Genomic DNA, 17,882 nt, shown 5'->3' on the forward strand with positions numbered 1-17,882 from the left:
AGGAGAAGCAGACCTCATCCAGGGGATCTGAAGGAGAACCAGAGATTGGAAACGGGGTCCATTTCACATACTTTCCACCTGGACCTCTGGAACTTCAGATTCCATAACATGAGTAACCTAGCTCACTTTTTAATCTTTATACCCACTCTGAAATAAAGGATCCATTTTACTTCATTCCAGTGGATACCTGTCTTTATTGTATCGGATAGAGAACTCAAGAAACTTTTTGATTCAAGTTGATAAAGAGTGAGTACCCTGAAAGGGGGAATCCCCAACCATATTGATAAATTGGGTGGCTACCAAGTTACCGTGTTCACATAATCTGTTTGATATTTGTTGATACGCTGTATTCAAGTTGACGAGAGTGAGTACCCTGAAAGGGGGAACCCCAGACCATACTGATAAATTTTGGTAGATACCAAGTTATCAGGTTCATATAATCTGTTATATATTTTTTTCTGACACGTGTATATATCAGAATTACACGAGGGCAAAGTTCTCTTCTTTTTGTTTTTCATATCCTACAAAAATACTGCAAGAGGCTCGCAATGGATACATCCCCAATAAGAGGAAAGTAATGTTATTTTTAGCGCTCTAATGAGGTGAAGGGCTTCCTTTTTCTACGTAACTTCCATAGGTGCAAGGGGTGCAGCTGCTATGGGGCCCATACATTTCTCCACTGGAGGTTTGGTGTTTCCTCTTAGCTCTTATTCACCCCTAACTGCTGCTATCTGCGCAATAAGAATCCCACCTACTGTATCTCTTTATACTGTACCTATGGAAGTTACACCCATGGTTATATGGGAAATTGAATATTACAATATGGAAATGTAGGGGTTTCTTTACTAGGAGAGGAGTTCTATTGAAAATGGGATGTTCCCCATAGCAACCAATCAGAATCTACATCTTATTTATTCAGCACCTTCTAGAAGCTAAAAGATAGAATCTGATTGGTTGTCCATCCCATCTTCAATAGACCTCCCACCTTAGTAAATATAACCCATAATGGAATTTTGTTCTAAGTAACCAGCTGTTGTGAAAGTACACATCACAGAAAGCCTTGCCACAGATTTAGCATTCTTTAATAACAAAACTATGACTAGGCAAGCTGGGACTTGTAGTTTCATAACAGCTGGAGTGTCACCGGTTGACCTGGCCTGTTTGCAGCTAACAAAAAGAATCTGTCACTTAAAGGTGATTTTTGAAGTTCCTATAACTATATGATTTACCTGAAGATTAGAAATAAATAGGAGGCTGATATTGGGGATATATCCAACCAAGAATGGAGCCAGGCAATTGCATCACACACCCGAGCGACAAAATCGGTTAAATTCCAACAAATCCAATATTACATCATCCATAGAGTCTACATGACCCCAGAAAGGCTAAGACAGATGGACGGGAGAAAAAATGATATGTGCCCAAGATGTGGCCAAGTGAAAGGTACATTCTATCATTTGTTGTGGCAATGTCAAAAAGTGCAACAATTCTGGAAGGCAGTAGAGAACATAATGGTGGAAATAGGCATAAAAAGGGAATCCATAAATGTTAAAACCTGCATATTGGGCATTTACCCCGGGAGGAGGGGTATAGGGCCTAATAATAATAACAGCCTTTTAGAAACACTGGTCAAGAAAGCGAAAGTACTAATAGGAAGAGGATGGATGGCACCCAGAAGCCCGCTGCAAAAAGAATGGGTTAACCTGGTTAACACAACGGTGGCCCACGAGAAACACTTTTATATAAGAAAGATGGAAAATATAGGTAAGCACAATAAGATATGGGAGAAATGGATGAACTCCAAATACTATAAACACTAACCGCACATAAAATCACAGACACGGCTGATAAGGCAACATATAGGACACCGGATGAAGAATTATAATAAAATTGTAAACCACATGCACACACACAGGACACAAAAATACACTTAGAGTAAATCAAATCAATAAGATGATGGGAAATCGCCCACAGAAGGGATAGGAAGCATTGTAAATAAACAGAACACCAAAAGTTGTGGACACTGCAAGAGTGGGGGGGGGGGGGGGGAATGTATAGTCTCATATAGTAGGAGTCAAATAGAAGAGGACGTTGATTTTGATTTGTGATAAAAAGAATGGCGGTAGCAGCCATTCAAGATCCACTGTAAATATGTTGACTCTGTTTTTAATGTGACGTGATATAAGAAGTACATCTTGTGTTTTATGTTTGTTATACATGTGAAAAATTGAATAAAGAAAACTGAATAAAAAAAAACTATATGATTTACCTATATATGAACCAGATGCACAGTAAATCATAGACTGTGGTTGGCTAGCATCCTGGAAAAATAGAGAAATCAAATGTTTTTTTTCTAGGAAATTATATTTTGATCTCGTGGCTTCATGATCACATGCTAAATAACAATTAAAGGTGTGTGTTTACAATAATAATGCTATTTATGTTGCTATTGAATATATGATTGGTCTATGAATATGATTGGCCTGTTAATTTGATTGGTTTATGTAACACTGTCATTAAAATATAAAAATGCTTCACTTATGTAAATGAAGGAGCGCACTATGGACCTAATTCAGACTTGATCCATTTTTTTTTCAAGTTAACAAAACAATGTTGCAGTGCAGGTGGGGCAGATGTAACATGCACAGAAACAGGTAGGTTTAAGGAGTTATTTTGTTTATGTGCAGGACAGTTACTGGCTGCTTTATTCTTACACTGCAATTTAGATTTAAGTTTGAACACACCTCACCCAAATCTTACTGTCTCTGCACATATTACATCTACCCCACCTGCAGTGCAGCATGGTTTTGCCCATTATAAAAACAAATTTGTCATAAGATCATGTCTGAATTGGGCCCCATATCTTAATTATTGTGTGTTCATTGTGTATGCTACAAAAGAATAAAACACTTACAATGAAGACCATAACGCAAAAATGAATGCACATTTGATGGAAAATTGCTGGCAGGCAGGGAGGGTGATGAAAGGAGGAATCCCCTTGGATGGTTAGGCAGTATTGTTATGATTTTCACAGGAACATTACTGTATATTACATTTTCTGACATTGTCATAGAAATCATATATTAGGCCATTAAGTGTGGACCAGTGGTCTATGTGAAGGGCTCAGGGGACTGGGAGAGCCGAAAGTTGAGATGACCATTGTAGTGATAGGTGAGGAGGTGCAGACAGAGTAGGATGTGCAGATTATACAAGGGAGAAGAGTGGTGTAAGCTGATATGAAGGAGTTATGGAAGAGATACCTGTAACCCTATGGCCCGATACAGGATCACTCGTTGCGATCTAAATTTGGCCTCAGCCCTGATTGTCAGAGTTTGCGCATGTTCAAACCCGGCAGCAAATGGCTTTGTGAGCTACACCCTTGCCGGGCTCTTCGCAGTGGGTGTCGCAGGGGGCAGCAGCAGGGAAATGACCAGCAATTTACATGCAGGGGGCAGCAGCAGGGAAACGACCAGCAATTTATGGGCATTCTTTTAAACACAGGCGGGTTGAAGCCGCAGGTGGCTGATATCACATGACATCAGCGCCCGCCCCCTCTTTGGCGGATATTGATGGAAATAAAAGTCAGTTTTTATTGACTTTTATTTCCGAAGAGAAATCATTTGATGGTAGGCAACCATCGAATGACTTCTCTCCCCTTTGTATGCATGTGAGGGGATGTGTTCTCATACACATCCCCTCAATTGGTACAGAGGGGATTCGGCGGTGGGGATGGGGGACTTTGGTCGGTCGGTCGGGCGGCGGGTGGCATTATCTACTTGAGTGGTATGCCCGGAAGTTTTCCAGGCTCAGCTGCGCTGCCGCAGCGGGCTGTCCTGGCAAATTTCCGGGCATACCACTAAAATGAAGGTGTGCGCCAGTGGTGTCCAGGTGCCTGGACAGGTGGCGCATCACCTGTCCAGGCACCCCCCAAGTGGCCGCTCTGCTGTCCCCTACCATCCCCTCAATCCTCCTCACCTCTCAGCTCCGGCGATTGTACGCCGGAGCTCCCCTGCCCCCGCCGCCATTAGTACTAGTAATTGGCAGGCGGCAGGCTAGGGGATGTTTCGGGGCGGCTCGGGGGGACTAGGGGGAGTGCAGGCACCCGATTCCTCCCTGAGCCTGCCGACTGTGTGATCACTGACAGGCCGCAGGGGGCAGCGGCAGTAGGGAGGGAGTGAAGGTGAGGGGGTTCTGGTGGCTTCCGATGATCTGTAGTTGGTTTTGCTGGGGCAGGACAAACATGCCCTGGTAGGTTTGTCCTGCCCCTGCAAAACCGGCCACTCAAGGGGTTAAGCCATTATGCTGAATTGGCCCTTTTACTGTACACCAGGCCATAGAAGGAGACCAGGAAGGTAGAAAGGATATGCAATACTTAAGTTTTATCTATGAACTAGGAGAAAACCAGGATGAATATATTATACATGAATTACAGACAGTTTTCCATTAACTATATCGACAGCCTCTTAGCCAACACTAGAAAGTCCATTAAAAATAATAGTGACTTCCCATCTGATACAGTGAGTATCATCATCTAATCCAATCCCGGTGAATCCACCTTTTCCCATTTGTGCATGTCTACCTTACCCATACTAGTAATTTTAATGAGAAACTTTCTGATTTGTGTAGAGAAAGATATGGAAAATTGAATATTACAATATGGAAGCTGAACTGTCATTTTCTTTCTAACCTAAAAAATAAGCTGTCACTAAGGTTAAGTTTTGAAGTTTCTATATCTCAACAGTTTTTAATGTTTTTTTTTGTGCAGAAAATAAAGAAGGTAAATGAAGGAAGATGAATATTAATTTTTTAGCATCATTCACAGTCTATGGTGTACTGTGCAGCTCAATGGCGGGCTGGGCCAGGGGGCAGGGTGCCATGTGACCCCCATGACACTCTGCAATCTAGTGTACAGGGTTGTGAAAAGGATACAGGAGGGAGATGTGCGCCGCCACTAGAAGTGCAGGACCTGCATGTCTACCTTGGCTCTCTCCTGGCAGCGGCGTGCGTCTCCCTCTCCCAGGCTGAGCAGCAATGCACTCTGCCCGGCTCTGGCTGCCTGCCGCTGTCTGAGATTGTCATTAAACTCCCCCTTGGTAATGAGCATTTGCACTCTCCCTTGGCAACAGGCATTTGCTCTCTCCCCCTTGGCAACAGGCATTTGCACTCCCCCCTGGCAAGTATGAAGGTCCTGGTATCGAGCAAGAAACCCCTAGCATGTAGGTAAGCGGCACTTATATGAGGTGATATTTAATAGCCATTATGGTGTGTGGTATATTTAATGACCATTACAGTGTTTGGGATAATGTGTAATGGGAATTACTTTGTGTGGCATAACGTGTAATGGGAATTATGCCATGTGGTATGCTATGTAATGGGTTTGTGACATGTAAGTACTTCCAGGTAAGTTTTGGCACGCGCCTTCCTGTCCCTGTTGTCCCTGTTTAAAATAAAATTGTTGAGCCCTAGCATAATGTGTAATGGGCATTATGGTGTGTGGCATACTGTGTAATGGGTATTATGGCATGTGGTATAATATAATGGGTGTGTGACATGTAATAGGCATTACGGTGTGTTTGGCGTGACATGGATCCCTCCCAAGAAGCAGAGGGACTTGTAGGTAAGAAACCCAGAAGTGCAGGCAGTGTCGGGGAGCTGTTCTTTGTGTTGCTCATCGCATACAGTATGTCAGTGCATATGCGATGAGCATTTTGATGATGGGCGGTGCTGCTTGGTACATCCCACCCTCTATCAGAGCCACTTGCTTGTGTTTGTCCTCCAAGCTAAAAGTTGCCAGCCAGCCCCTGATGCTAAAAAATTATAATGTTAAAAAATGAAGATGCTAAAAAAGTTAATGATTTTTAAAGGGGACTTCCTTAGTAATGACAGGATGATTTGTATAGTGATCAAATAAAATACTCTGTAGTTTACGGAGGTCTAAAAAATGCTTGCTGCATTCTGTGTGGGACACAAAAAATTGTCTATGTATTTTAAGGCTGTCACTGCAATTTTGTGTGAACTTTATGGCTGTCAATGTGATGCTCTGAGAACTATATGATTGTAACTGGAGGCTGTGTACATTATACCATGGGTTCTTAAACCCGGTCCGCACACAATTCACGTTTTGAGAATCTGTGCATTATACTATATTGTCATTAGTGAGTTCTGGTTATGTTATTGTACACTGTTCCTGTAGTGCAATTTTCTGTACTAATGTAATGTCAGGAGTAATTATTCATATATGTACTTTGGATACAAATAATATATTTATAGGTTGGTATTTGAATTTTAAATAACATGGGCCTGGGGCATCTATTTTTGCAACTTCAGTCCTGCTCATGTGAAAATCTGGCTACACCACCGGTTGAGAAAGTACAGTTACCTCTACTGCCTTCATACAGTTTATACATGATGTAGATGAGAACGCATACTGTAGATACATTTTATCCTAAACTGATTTGGCTACCTATAGCAAACTGTTAAACTGTATCACTAAGTAGTTTCCTGTTTAACATGTTTCAATATTAAATAAAACCTCTTGGAATAAATTGTACTTTAACTATTGCCAATTGGCCATAAAACAAACCATTCCTGAAGTGTTATCATGCAGTGCCAATGTCCTATTGCTTAAATATTGTTCATTCAAAGCAGACCATGAAATAGCAGAAGTTCAAGCATGCCATTCATATTTCAGTGGAACCGTTTTACTTGATAGAAAGTTTGGTCTCGCCAGACAGAGGTAACTGTAATTCAAGTTTCTATTATGTTTTGGAGCTTTTCACATTGTTTTTGTTGTTTTCGCTAATTAATATGAATTAAGACATGTTTTTTTTTATTTATCTTTTTGAGTTCTATGTGGATTTTTCAAAATAGGTGTAAAAAATTGCCAAGCAAACATAAATGTTAATGTTAACTGTAATGTTATAGGAAATAGGGTGACATTTAATAGGATGCAGTTTTTAGTATGGAAATTGAACCATATCGCATGTTTTGAAATCACAAATTTTTTTGAAGAAATATTTTATGGAATGCAAATTGTGGCATGAAAAATGCGATGTGATAAAGTGCGTTTCTAGTCATGAAAATGGCTTGGCGGCCCCCCATCCTGAGCATAACTAGCCCCGGGCTCAAAGAACCGGTCCTGGTTTTAGAAATCCAAGGGACAAAAAACATAGGGGATCCCCAGGATTTCTAAAACCAGCACCAGGATCAAGGGCTGGTCCTGGTTCCCAAAAATATGAGGTACAAAAGGAGTAGAGGTCCCCTGTATTTTGGCAACCAGCACCAGACCCAAACAGCCAAGAGGGTAATGCCACAGCCAGGGGGGAAACTTTTTTATGCAAGTTCCCCCAGCCAAAGCATTCATCCACATGGCTGGTCAGCCCAGGCAGGGACCCTGGAGGAGTGGGGACCCCCCAATAAAGGGGCCCACCTCCAGAGTAACCCCTGCCTAGGCTGAAGCCCGGGGCTGTCCCCAGTGCCCCTGGGGTGGTGGGCACCAGGCTGATAAATGGTTAATAATAGATTCAACTATTGTATAATGTTGTGGAACTATAAGTCCCAGCAAGCCTGCACCACATGCAGGGACTTGGAGAACCACAAGTCCCAGTATGTGCTCTCTTATTGTCTAGTAGTCCTGACGGTTTCCTCAGAAGATATATCTATCTTCTGAGGAAACCGTCAGAACTACTAGGACGGAGAAACGCGTAAAGTCAATTATATTTTGTGCCCAAGGCATCCACTATTCTCATTATAACTTTAAGTTTACCTGGAATTGCCCCCCCCCCCCCCCCCCGGAATCACCTGCACAATTCAGCCCCACATTCCAGGAGGCCTGCGGCGAATCTAACAGTGTGAGCAAGCCGGCATCTGGGTGGTGAGTGACGTCTGATCCCCAGGGAGGTGTACACAGCATCAGCTCCCAGCATTGGCTCCCTGTCCACCAGAGCCACGCTGGTTGTCAGTGGACTGGCAACCACCTCCATCACATTCTCCACCACTGCGTCTGCTCCTGGCACCAGCTCCCTCTCCATCGGAGCAACGTCGGTGGAAGTGGCTGTCAGCGGAGTGGCGATCACCTCCATCATATCCACCACTACTGTGTCTGCTCCCGGCACCGGCTCCCCATTGGAGCAACGCCGGTGGAAGAGGACACACAAGTAGTTACCATCATCACCGTGCCATCTACTCCATCTGCTGGTAATATACTCACCATCTTTTCGCAGAGTGTACTTATTCAAATATATTATCAATTCTACTCAATTCTGCTGTTACCAGTTAAACAAGCTTGTGTCTAAAAAGAACATTCGGTACTTGTGTATTATCACGGCACCCCCGATTTCCATCGCAGGGCATTGTACAACCAAAAAATTGCATCGCATCGCATGCGATGCGATTGTACCCGATTTTCAATTGTACAGGCACCCAGATGCGTGATTCCGATGTTAAATGGCCCCCCAGACCCGATTTTAGATTGCACACCCACCCTGATGGGTAATGACTGTTAAATGCCCCCCCCCCATTGTTAACGCCACCCCACTATCAACGCCAACCCAAAGCGTGGCGAGCGGCGGCGGTACGCATCCTCTGACCTTTTCATACCCCCACTATCCACGTCGGCGGGGAGTTGATTTTATATAGTGTGGCGAGCGCAGCGAGCCACCGTGCCCGAAGGGTGGCGAGCGCAGCGAGCCCCACGAGGGGACGCGTAATACTTGTGAAGTAATGCACGTCCGCTCGCCACACTTCGGGCTCGGTGGCTCGCTGCGCTCACCACACTATATAAAATCAACTCCACGCCGACGTGGATAGTGGGGGTATGAAAAGGTCGGAGGACACGCACCGCCGCCGCTCGAGGGCTCGCTGCTCTCACCACGCTTCGGGTTGGCGTTGATAGTGGGGTGGCGTTAACAATGGGGGGGCATTTAACATAGTCATTACCCATCAGGGTGTGGATACAATTAAAAATCGGGTCTGGGTGGGCATTTAACATGGGAATTATCCTTAATCGCGTTGCATCGCATCGCATGCCATTATAATGGCATGCCATGCAACACGATATTAAAATTGTACACTCAGCCCGGGGAAAGGTTGAAATCGAGTCCCATCGCCGTGATAATACACAAGTACCGAACATTCTCTACAAGCTATTGATATATAAATTCGGGATCCACAAATATATCTGGAGCTCCCCTTGTTCTAACGGACACTATTCTGTGTAAATTTTAGTGGGTTTGAAGCACCTAAGGCTAGTAAATAAATGTTGACATTTTGGTGGATGTTGCTGGATACTATTAATCGTTTAAACAATTAAAAAATTGTATGATTATTGATTTTAATAAATATTTTGGGGGAAATTTACTAAAGGAAATTTGTAAAAAAAAGGTGTATTTGTATCCAGAAATACACTTATTTTTGACATTTACTATCCCGAAATACGGCAATTCGTATTCGTATTGATAGCACATCAATACGAATACAAATTGCCATATTTTCGGGATAGTAAATGTCAAAAATAAGTGTATTTCTGGATACAAATACACCTATTTTTTTTTACAAATTTCCTTTAGTAAATTTCCCCCTTTATGTGTATGTCTTTCAAAATAGGCTTATATACACATTTTATTATTAAACAAATTCTAAATTAGATCAAAACAGTGCGCTCTCTTATTGTTTAGTTTTTCTTGGTTATTTAGATTCTTAGTAATCTTTTATGGGAGCAGCATATTAGTAGCTGTGGTAATTATTACATTATTAATTTTTTATTAATTGACAATTTATATTAAGTGTTTTGAATACTTTTAGTAATCATCTCAGGGCATTTAAGGGCCTGCTGGGTCTTGTAGTTCCACAACATTACAAATAGTGAACACACACACACGAACAGTACAACTTTATGACACATGACATTCATTCACACATACATTACCTATGGACTCCCTCGAAGGTCTGTGCTCCAAATAGAATACAAACAAGTACCGGTTGAGGGAATGTTTGTATACAATAGCGGCTCCTCCCACATGATGGGGGTTAGTCCCGCCCACCATCCAATGACCGCTCATTATTGGCTGGTGGGCAGGACTAACCCCTGACATGTGGGAGGAGCCACACATGTAAACAAACATTCAAGGTTCTCGCAAACATTCAAGGTGAAGAAGACATCAATCGATCAATCAGGGAGGCATGTGGTTCTCCAAGTCCCTGCATGCTGTGCAGACTTGCAGGGATTTATAGTTCCACAATATTACACAATAGTTTAAACTAATATTGACTATTTATCATCCCGGTGCCCACCATCCCAGGGATCAGCAACAGGGATGAATGCTTTGGCCTAAGTAAAAAGTACACGTTGGCTGTGGCATAACCCTGTTGGCTGTTTGGTCCGTTGCTGGTTGCCAAAATACAGGGGGACCCCTGTCCCCCATATTTTGGGAACCAGGACTAACCCATGAGCCTGGAGATGGTTTTAGAAAACCTGGGGATACCCTATGTTTTTTGTCCCCTCAATTTCTACTTCTTTTTTTTTTTACACATATTTTTTGGACAGAACCATGCACAGATCACACTGGTCTATGCATGGTTCTGTCAAACTTGCCATGATGAACTTGGTCTTTTTGTTTTTGGTAACGTTTAATAATCTCATCCAATTAAATTTGCATATTTGTTGTATAAATTGTATATTTTATAATGGTAAAATTTCTTGATGTGAATTGAATTACCACAATTCGCACCCTGAAAAACGGGCAAATTCAGACTTTTTTTGACAAAAAAAATCGCAAAAGTCGAAAAATCTCACCCTATTAAATGTCACCGATAATCTTTTTTTTTTTACAAAACATTTTTATTTTTATTTATATAACAAATGTTAGTAACGCCAGCATTTTTAGCAGATATTATGCACGTCTCTCAAAGAGATGTCGCCACTCAGAGGGTTAAATACAAATTTTGTAGAGGCATTTATTTTTGCAATTTCTGTTATTTTACAATGTACAATAGCTGTCAGCAGATAACTTCCTATTGTTTTCAGCAACTGTTTACTGAATGACTCAAGATCCCAGACTCTACTTCATTGACATTTCAAAAGATCTATTTTATACTGTGTAATACAAAGATAAAATCAAAGGAAAATCAAATGCGCATATTAAAAAAATAACTAAAAATTGGCTTCTGTTCTGATATTGAATGTCTCCTGTATTTATCTACTTGGAAAACATGCTTCTATCACTTCACTCACCAATATAAAACTTTAACCCTTTGAGTGCCAAGGGAATTGATCAAAATAGGTGTGTAAATTGCCAAGCAAACCTTTGTATTAAACCCTTTAAGTGCCAGCATTGCTGTGAGAGATCCTCAAGTTATACCTAAAGAATGCCAGCACTGCTCACAGCAGAGGCAGAACTCTGGGAGGCAATTGAGTCATCTGCCGCCGGGCTCCTGCTCCCAAGGGGGCACCTCTCCTCCCCTACAAGTTTAAATCAGTTAATTGAAAGCCAACAATATCACTTCACTTCTGTGGCTGAGTTCTGAGAAATATGTTCTCTCCTTCTCTCTCTCTATATATATCTATATATATCTATATATATATATACAGGTTGAGTATCCCCTATCCGAAATGCTCGGGACCACGAGCATTCCAGATAGGGGAATTTTCCGGTTTTTGGAATAAATTTTTGTAGCCATACTTACCTGTCCCCTGAAGGTGTCCGGTGGTCCCTCGGTGTCCGCGCAGTCCCCGGGCGTCCACAGCAGGCCTCCGGCATCTTCTCCTGGTCTCCAGCGGTCCCAGGAATGCATTGCGCGAGTGTGCGCGCGCACCGGTGACGTCACCGGCGCACGCGCACACTCGCGCAATGCATTCCTGGGACCGCTGGAGACCCTGGAGAAGATGCCGGAGGCCTGCTGTGGACGCCCTGGGACTTGGTAAGTATGAAAAGAGGGTTAGGGGGTGTTAAAAAAAAAAAAAATTCGAATGATTCCAAAAACCACGGTTTTTGGAATAATTCGGATAGGGGATGCACGGATAGGGGATACTCAACCTGTATATAGATATATATAGATATATATATAGATACAGACAAATATAGAGAACGATATAGATATAGATTGAACACATATATTTCAGAACAGACATATATTTAGTGGTGATGGTGGCGGGGGGGGGGGGGGGGGGGACAGCACAATATATATACCTTGCCTCCGGGCAACTGGAGTGAACTTACACCACTGGCTCACAGGAACTGTTTTTCTTTTTTTTTTTTTTTGGGTGCAATATTTAACTAAACTTTAATTAGTTGACTTTACTGTACAGTATTTGTATTTATTTATATATTAAAAAACAGTCTCTATGAGTGATGCTGGCATTTTTTGAGGATTGCTCACAGCAATGTTGTCACCCAAAGGGTTAAGAATACATGGAATTTTTTTTTTTGAAGATTAGACAAACTCAACTTGTACTGCAGTGTAGCAACATTGTTTATCTTTTAAAACTATATATAGTGCAACAAATGGCTGGGTTTTCTACAGCCAGGCACTGACGTTTCATCAAATGTAGAAAAGTTAAGGTTTGGTATCTAGAATTATATCTACTCACAACTGAAATTGTTTGTCCATTCTATGACTTCAGGACCAGAGACTTCAATTATTCTTTGATCTTCCCCACCAGCAAGATAATAATTGGAAGTTGACAAAATTCCAGCTTATGTTGTTGCCTGTTGATTTCTGTTTGTCTTGCATGAAAGCATAAAGAAATGGGGTTGTCACATCTACTGAAACATAATATTTACTACCTTCATGAAAGTTTTACTAAATCATGCAACAAAGAAAGCAATTATTGGCATTTTCTTAATTACAAAATATCCCAGTATTGTCAACCTGAAAGCACTGAATTATAGTTATATATATATAGGATGTTTACTTGCCTCTTGCAATTGTTGTATTATTGTAGATCAATTAAAGATATGTAGGTCTTGTTAATGTTTTACAGATAATTAATTTAGAATATTAAATCCATTAAAATTCTAGATGGTGGTTAACAACCTAGTAATACATTTAGTCAAAGGAATAGCTGTCGATCTAAATATAAAAAAGCAATGTATATGAAATAATAAACATTTCTCATTAAAAGTTGAATATATTTATTAATATAGTTTTATTTATTGAATTAAATTAATTTGCTGTTACTGAATATGAGTACCAAGATAACACCCCAATATGGAGGAAGACTATGAATAACATATTAAATGAGAATTTATCGGAGATGCAAGCATTGTCATGTAAATATAACCAAAGCATCAAAACAGTTCACATCTTCATTTTGGCAAACATACTACGGGGGTCATTCTGGTTGGCTCGCTAATCAGCAGTAGTTTACTGCTTAGCGAGCCATTATATGCCGCCCACCGGCCATGCAAATGCCTGCCCCCTGCTGCCCACCGAATATACCTGTCATACTACATATGGATGTTGTGCATAAATATCCATTAACAGGGTAGCATGCGGGACCAAGATCATTTGATGGTCACGACCATCGAATGATTTCTTTAGTGTGACTTAGTCGTGCATCGTTCTGCGCTGAGAACTGGGCAGGCAGCTGACGTTCGCTTGCGTTCGCATGGGAATGCCCAGCGTTTTCCTGGGTGCACCCAGCGTTTTCAAAGGTATGCCCAGGAACGTGAATGACCCCTGTCTGCCTCCATCATGCCCTCCTCTGTGCGAGCGCCACGGAGACTATGCAAGTCACTAAAGGTGCCCCCACAGAAGCCCTGTAACATTGCTGTTATTGTTAATCTAGTCAAGTGAATATCCATTGATAATAAATGAAAAGAAGGAATATGCTACGTCAAACTACGTGCTTTGCTGTCAGAACCTTAAGTGCCATTTATTATTCTTATTTTTACTACAATATAAAATAAATTGTTTATAAAATACATTTTTATAAAATAAATTGTTTATAAAATAAATTGTTTATAAAATAAATTGTTTATAAAATAAATTGTTTATAAAATTAATTGTTTATAAAATAAATGTATTTATTTATTTTGTATTATTTATTGATAAGCTAGATTTGATTTGCTATATCCTTTCCTTTAAGCCAGGGGTCTAATTAAAGTTGCATTGATCTTTTTATTAATCATCCAACAGTGATTGGACCTACTCTCCTAGTATATATTAGAGATTTCCATCTGTGATGATTCTCAAATAGAAAAATAATGCTCCAGGGATTCCATTTGGCAAACTTTCCCTCAGACTTGCAAAATTAAGGATTTGGGGGGCTATTCAGACCTGACTGTTGGGCTGAAAAAATTCAAAACCTGGCCAATTATTGGATAACTGTGTCCTGTGAATCCTGTGTCTTTTAAGGGTGGCAACCAGCCTTTTTGATAGACAGGACACTGGAATTTATGGCCAGAAGGTGCCCTGGTGTAATGTGAGGATTTGAGGTGCCCCAGGACAGGGAACCCCTACCCTGATCCCCTCACTATATGTATGTATATATATATATATATATATATATATATATATATATATATATATATACAAATCTATTAAAAATAAACACAAAAACTATTAAACAGAGTGTGACATTTCAAGACAATGCATGGGAAGTAAATGGATCTTGACTATTTACTTAAACCCATAAGTGGAAATTTGCTGTTGTCTTCCCCTGGTATTGAATGCTTCCAGTACATGCAAGCATTATTCAGAGAAGGAGTAGATGACAGGGAGAGGAGAGTGTGTCATAGAGAGCCAGAGGTTGATGAGGAGAACCAGGGGGTGCAAGGGAGAAGAAGATCAAGAGTAGGCAAAAGTGGGGACAGGGAAAGGGTGACAAGGCGATAGTAACATGAAGAGTCAGAAAGTGAGGAGGAGTGGGTGACAGTTTGAGAGTTTGAGACAGTGGGTGATGAGAAGAGGGTGACGAGGAGAGACAAGGGGTGATGGGGAGATGCAGTGGGTGATGGGTAGAGGGTGATGGAGAGACAGAAGGTTATGGAGAGTGGGTGATGGGTATAGGGTGACAATGAGAGACAGAGGGTGACAGGGAGAGGCAGTGGGTTATGGGAAGAAGGTGACAGGGATAGACAGAAGGTGGTGGGAAGATGCAATGGATGACGGGGAGAGGACGATGGAGAGACAGGAGGTGACAGGGAGAGACAGGATGTGCTGGAGAGTGGGTGAGTTGTTACCTCTTTCGTAACAGCACAGGTGTAGTGCAGGAGATGCTGGATGGAATTAGTGACACCTACAGTATCCAACTTTTGCTGTATGGTCCAGCAGTGTAGGCCTTTCTTTCATATGCTTTGCCATTAATTCTTTCAATGTCTGAATAAAGAATTATAGCTGGAAATATAAATAAAACATCTTGTAATACAGCTCATTTCTTTCTTTTTTTAATACATTGTTTTCTATTTTTTTCTAGATCTGTTTTATACTGTAGTTCTAGTCAGTTGTGAATTTTACAGAGGAATAGCAGTCCTCCAGCCCTCTCAGTAACATCTGTCACCCTCAATGACTGCCTAACAGTGGCATTGAATTTCCATTGAAAGAGCACCCTACTAATCACATGATGGTCAGGCAGTCCCAGGGGCCTAAATTAAATATTGTAAATAGTTGTGACCTATACCGCATAGCAAAGAGCGCCTTAGTGTGGGTGTGGATTATTAGACAGTGTCTAGGTCAACAGTCAATAGATCGACACATGAGAAAGGTCGACATTGACATAAGGTTGACACAAGCAAAATGGTAGACAATGGAAAAAGATCAACACAATTTTTTCAAAAAATTTTGTGTCTATGTTGACATTTGTCGACATGGACAATGCATTATTATACTGTGTCCCCTCACATGGCCCGCTGCGCTCACTATTATATGCTACATCTATGCCCACTAGGATTGAGAAGAAAGAACTAGTTGGTTAAAAAAAATAACGAAGAACTTATGTCGACATTTTGTATATGTCGACCTTTTCATGTACGACCTATTGCTTGTCGACCAACACTGTCAACCTGTCGACACGATACTCTTAGTATATTCATCTCTGTAGCTGCTTTGCACCTGCCAATATAGTTATAGTTGTAGTTGTCCCTCATCACAAGTGTTGACTTGCTCCAGCATAAACTGATGTGGAGCATCAGTTAACATACAGTATAGCTATCCTCAAATCATACCAAGTGGGGCTACTTTGCAACTAAGCTTTGCAACTCGCCCCTCCACTCAGTTTGTAGTGAGTATACAGTACATCTTAGTCACATCTGAACGATGGGCCCAGGTGCAACAATATGCATGTACAGTATGTATACATATGCAGAGTTTTTGCAGACAGCGCTAACACAGATGTGAATGTATGCATCTTTGCTTACGTCCATCCTATTCAGGGGCGGATTGGCCCACCGGGAAACCTGGCCATTTCCCGGTGGGCCGGCCCACAACTCATTTAAAGGGGCCGGCCGCGCTCCCCCCCTGGGCTGGCACTTTTCCCAAATCAAAAATGGCCGCGGGAGGGCTGCTGCGCTTTGACTCTGTCACCCAGTGTGTGTCACTCAGTATGTGTATGTCAACCAATGTATGTCACCCCATGTATGCACTCTGTCACCCTGTGTATGTCACCCCCATGTATGCACTCTCTGTCCCCCTGTGTATGTCACCCCATGTATGCACTCTCTGTCACCCTGTGTATGATACCCCATGTATACACTTTCTGTCACCCTGTATATGTCACCCCATATATGCATTCTCTGTCACCCTGTGTATGTCACCCTATGTATGCGCTCTTTCACCCTGTGTATGTCACCCTATGCATGCACTCTCTGTCACCTTGTGTATTTGTCTTCTCTCACCATGTGTCACCCCATGTATGCACTCTGTCACCCTGTGTCATCGGCATTGGATGGGGCTAAACACGGTGCAATTTTGACTAACTTGCTATCGATGATAGCCAAAAACACTGGTGATCCAAAATGATCCAGTTTGCTTCAACATATTTCCTCCCCTGCTTTTGATTCCCAATCCGCCCCTGGGAGGGGGTAATAGGGAGAGTCTGGGGGTGATGGAGAATGGGTGGTGCATAATGGAAACGGAGCGATGGGCAGAGGCAGTGGGTAACTGGGAGAGACATAGAGTGATGGGGAGAGAGTGACAGGAAGAGACAGGGGTCGATGTAAAGAGGCAGTGGGTGATAAGGAGAGTGATGGAGAGACAGAAGGTAATGGAGGGTGAGTGATGGGGAGAGGGTGACAGTGAAAGACAGAGTTGGACAGGGATAGACAGTGGGTGATGGGAAGAGGTTGATGTATCACTTAGGTTTAAACCTAAGTGATACATCAGCAGCTCTACTTAGCAGTATATCCTGCACATTAGCAATTGTGGTATTGAAATATCTTATTATCCACAGCAAACAAAGTATCAACCCACACAATGAGATAGGAGGGATTGTAATAATCAAAACCATATGTGACTATTTGTATGAATGTACTATCAATTTAATATGCGGAACCAGTGACCATTATTCAGAAAAAAGTCCCTATATCATACAGGGCTATTATTGCCACAGTAACAGGAGATTATTACTGACTAGGGAACAAGTGGATCACGGTGTCCTGCTAGATTTGGAATCTTTGATTAGGACATTTATACACTAACCACAATAAGCTTGGAATAGCAACATATCTTTTCAAGGTGGCATTAATGCACGAGTTCCTTAACTAACACACAGTGACACAATTTATATAAACTGAATCCATCTAATAAGACAGACCACTGTACAGATGGAGCGGGAGACATCTTTGGCCAGCGCTCGCCAGATCCCTTGCACTGGCGAGCGCTGGCGATAGAGACTGGGACGCGCCTGCGTCTCACACGCACGTGCGTCCCAGTTTCCCGTCGGCGGG

Source organism: Crinia signifera, chromosome 5 (genome assembly GCF_055691185.1).
Source record: "Crinia signifera chromosome 5, ASM5569118v1, whole genome shotgun sequence".
Classification (NCBI taxonomy): Eukaryota; Metazoa; Chordata; class Amphibia; order Anura; family Myobatrachidae; genus Crinia; species Crinia signifera.